General features: G+C 35.1%; 1 non-coding gene across 1 annotated transcript; it reads right to left on the bottom strand.

The window, feature by feature from the left end:
• Positions 1 to 4,148: 4,148 nt before the first annotated feature.
• On the bottom strand, positions 4,149 to 4,277 carry LOC112066154 (small nucleolar RNA SNORA35). The gene has a single exon (XR_002892448.1). It is a non-coding gene; the product is annotated as a small nucleolar RNA SNORA35 (small nucleolar RNA).
• Between the last annotated feature and the right edge of the window lie 443 nt (positions 4,278 to 4,720).

The following is a 4,720-nucleotide window of genomic DNA, read 5'->3' as shown; positions in this document are numbered from 1 at the left end:
ATAATGGTAGTTTTCACACTCGGAAAATATGCAATGCCAGCTTCTCCTGAAAGAGTCCCCCACCATTCTAGGGTTGCATCATTATCAGAGGGAATGAAAATACAGTCTTAATCCAGTTAGGAAATAAAGGACACTTGCTAGGAAAAGTTTCAAGTCAACACAACAAATATTTGCTGGTTTGGGTTAACTTACCTGCAAGAAATGTTCTTTTTTTGTGGCAGAGAAGCACATGATCCCAAACCAGTTACAACTATGTCCCTGGAAACATTGGTGATGGAAGTGACATTTCTGTAGAAGTTAGAGCAGGAAATGAACTTTAGAGATCCTTTACATAGCCCTTAGTAGAGTACCTTGCACAAAGTAATCTCACAATAAATAACTGATGAATGGATGCATCCAGTTCGCTCCCTCTTTTTACAGGTGAAGGAAATAAAGCCAAAGGGAAGAAGTAATTTACTCAATGACATAAAGTTGACCAGTGGCAGAGCCAGGATGAGAGACCAGAATTTCCAAGTCCTTAGTGATTATTTTCTCTACCATACCCTTCTTTGTATTCAGTCATTTCCACTGCTGATTGATCAGCAGTGAACTATAATCATATCCATTCCCAGAAATTTGTCCATGTGAACTCATGCCTGCAAGGCCCTTTAGCAGAGCAGTAGCTTAAACTAGGCTTAACAGCTCTAGTCCACATCCATTTATCTCTCTGAATTCCAACATTGCTTATTGCCTGTACCACATATTTAGAATTTTAATACAAAGAATTATGGATTATTTTGAAATGATTTCACATGTATTTCTTTTGTCATTAATAAGTTTGCATGCTCCTCTGGGTAATGGACATTTGCTTATACTTCTTTCACATATGTCAGCATGTAACTCTTAGGTTTGTATGGGTACAGAAGAGATCGAATAGCATGTAACTTAGAATCCAAATTGGTACACTCTTGAGAGTCAAAGAAAGTATTCATATTTGCTTGATAAGTGTAAACTGTGACTATCCTGGACAAACTGGAATGTATGATCTCCCTAACAGCAGTTGACTTGCTCAACACGTGTTCAGTTAGAATCATTCACCAATGATTGTATAATCATCCAACTATGGGATACTGTTTATAGTTTACCTTATTACACTGAGTGGAATTATTTCTAAAGTAGTAATCACTGAAAAATCATGAATATTGCAGAATTCTATTTACTGAATACGTATATGTATGTGTTATTTGTTTACAAGTTATTATATTTCCACAGAATATTCATTTGTTGCCTTAAAGTTGTAAGGATAAAGTTAAGTGCAAAACTTCTGCTGGTCCAGTTTTAATCATTCCAATATTGAAGATGTGGCTAAGAGTGGGAAAAATGGCATTCTCTCTATTTTCCTGATGGTAAAATATGAAATCTCATGACTTTCATGTGGGGTAGGTCGGGCAGGGTGCTGTTAGGAGCTATAGACAAAAAGGCCTAAATTTGAAGTTTAAAAATAGATTTAAATTTAAATACTCTATTCAAAAATATCAAGACACATCATGATTTAAAATTTCTTTTGGGATAAAACATGGAGACATTAATAAAGGAAAACAAGTAAAGTCCACAATAAATTTATATACAAAAAATGACTGACTAAAATTTTATAGCATTTACCCATCATACTATATACTAACTTAATGGAAAAAATCTTTACATTCATTTGTTAAGAAATAATCAAACAAGTTTTTTGATACAATTTTCATTTTCATACATATAAATATGTATTTTTCTCTTCAGATATGTAACAAAGGTTCAGACATCCCAGACAGAACAGTCCATAGTTTCAGTTTATTAATATTGCCAAATTAGAGGTGTAATGATAAAAATTCCCTGCAGCAGAATGAATTTTAAGCACTTGAACAATGGCAGTTACACCATCTGCTCCAGATAGAAATTTGCTGTCTTGACAGTAATAAAGGACAAACAGGCAAAACAGATACATCAAGCCAGCAAGAGGGTAAATGCAACAAGGGAAGAAGCATTTCCTAGATAAATTGCTTTTTCTTTTGAATACTACATTCTATACTAAATAATACTTCATTCAACTATAAGCAGATGTTTATCAAAGAGAATTCATATCCATAATCTTTATCACAAAATCGTTCTATATTATGAGAGAATCTAAACATTCATACTTTGCCATTCCTCATTCCATTCATTTCCTAAATGAAATTAAAGTACACAAACAGGAAAAAAAAAAGCAAAAATAATCACATGGGAAACAAAATAACATGTTGCCCTTAGGAAAAATACTGAGAACAGACATTATGTTGACAGATTCTCACCTACCCACACGGACTTCCAAGACAAGCCCCTAGACTACATTATTTTAAGAAATTGTTTTAAAAATCTATTTAAAGGACTGTCTTCCCACATACTGTAATCAGTGTAATATGTGTGTATATGGCTGAGGAGGAATAGGGGAGTGTTCAAATAGCATTTCTACATTAAAATAATAAGGGGAAAAATAAAACTCTGTATCATTATAACACATTAATTCACAAAGTTAGATCATATAAATATCTTGCCATATGTCTAAGAAAGAAGATATTTACTTTCATTTTTAAAAAAGAGGCCAATTTTTGGAACCTCAAGACAAGCAAATTTACATAGAGGCGCATGGCCCATTTTCTACTTTCATTTCATATCACTCACATACTTGATGTTCAAACTTCTTTTATCTTTGGTTCAATGGTGGCAATAAAGATGATAGTTTGAAAGATAGTTGAAAGAAAGAAATTAAAAAATATATACTGTATAAAAAGTCTATTCCTTATCAATTGTCAGAAAAAATGTGTCAGTTTTTATTTCATTTTGTATTTCAATTAACAGGGATTTACTTAGTGCGATATATAGTTTTCACTGATATATTTCATCTCAATTGTCTGAAAATATTAAAATTATAATAAGCTGCAAGTTGTGTATACTATATTACAATGTTGGCTTAATTGTCAAAACATAGCTATGACCTGAGGTTAGACCTATGAGCCCAACGTCCTTTCTGGCTGAAGGCCCTAAAGACGTTTCCTGGGAAGGCAAGTTTACCATCCACAATGTTAACACAAAAAAGGTGTGAGGTCTTACTTCAAAATAATTATTTTCACTTAAATAACTTATCATGAATTCATCTCTCACAAACTAATCTTTTCTTGATTTTAAATGAGTTTTCAGTCTATGTTTAATTTGCCACATAAAACAGTGCCATGTTTTGTATGGTACTAAAACTAGGGTATTCAACTTTCTAGATCTTGTCTTCAAGTCCTGGTTATAAGAATTAATGAATGACTTCATAGGTAACTTACATGAATTTTTCCATCAGTAATTATTTATTGAGCTTCTACTTTATGCAAGGCAAGGGGCTAGGTGCTGCAGTAAGTACTAAGATGTATGAGAAGATAGGGTCTTTGTTTTCAAAGAGTTTACAACTTAGCCAATAAGTTACCGACATAAATGAGTACAAAAAATGGGAAACTAGTTATTGCCAAACTGTGTGATAGAGGGAGAGGTTCAAAGGGGACTTGAGTATTCAAAGGTATTATGAAGGAAAGAAGGGGCTAGGAATGGGTCTTGAGCGTAGATCTAAATTACAAGAAATAATTGGGAAAGAAATTCTGTCAGCACTAGATTTAAATAGACTGTTAAACTATCTACAGGGAATGAAGAGGCAGGGGAAGCCTAGTTTGTCAGGAAGCTGGTAAGAATGTGGGGCAAATAAAATACACAAGAGCCAAAATCTGTAAGATAATTATAATCTATTTTTGTCACATCAAAAGGAGAAAACAACTTATCTCTCCTAACACTTAATGAGCAATTTGCCAGGGAATATAAATGAATTTATCTTGTAATATAATCACCATGACAATCTTAGATCATTCCAGTAGTGTCAAGCTTATTTTATGGACTAGGACACTGAGTCTAAGAGGGTTAATGTGAATTGCTAAGAGCTACACAGCTAGCAATTATGATGATAATAAGCAATAACGGTGATAACATTTACTGAGTACCTGCTATTAAGCTGATTCAAACATAGTCACTTTTATCTAGTAGTAGCAGATACTGAGCTGCTTGATTTGTTTCTCCACCTCCTCACTTTTCTTAGGCAGGGTCCCAGGACCCAGGAGATATGTACCCACCTGCATGCAGGAGTAGCCCACAGCATGACTCTCCCAGCTTTGTGGAGGGATTTGCTTTGGCACTGCTCAATGCCCAGTTGGTCAAGGAGGAGCCCAGTGGGTCACTTGCCAGTGCTGTTGACAGTGGAGCTAGGGTCAGGACACTGTGTTTTGTGCCAAAGAACCAGCTTGAAGGAGGGTGTGGATGGGAGACCTGAAACATCTCAGGATCCATTGCTTCATTCCCTCGGCATGGCTACCGCACACATGGGTCAGCTTCAGGTGAAGGAATTGTGAGTTTAGAATCAGGCAGGTCTGGGTTCAGAATCCAGGCTCTGACACTCACTAGCTGTGGAACCTTGGAAACTCATTAAAGCCCTCGTGGCCTATGTTTCCTCATATGTGACTGTTGCGAGAGTTAGAAGAAATAACTTGTAGAGTCCAGTCCAGTAGGTGACATTAGTAGATGTTCAATCAATAATAGCTATTGTCACAACTAAATGCCTCCCACGTAACCAATGGCAATTCTCTTTTTCTTTTTCAAATTACATTTGTGAGGAAGTTAGCTAAACATTTTTCGA

This window comes from Physeter macrocephalus, chromosome 21 (assembly GCF_002837175.3).
Source record: "Physeter macrocephalus isolate SW-GA chromosome 21, ASM283717v5, whole genome shotgun sequence".
Classification (NCBI taxonomy): domain Eukaryota; kingdom Metazoa; phylum Chordata; class Mammalia; order Artiodactyla; family Physeteridae; genus Physeter; species Physeter macrocephalus.
The sequence above is the reverse complement of the archived record's forward strand: the minus strand, read 5'-3'. Positions and strand labels throughout refer to the sequence as shown.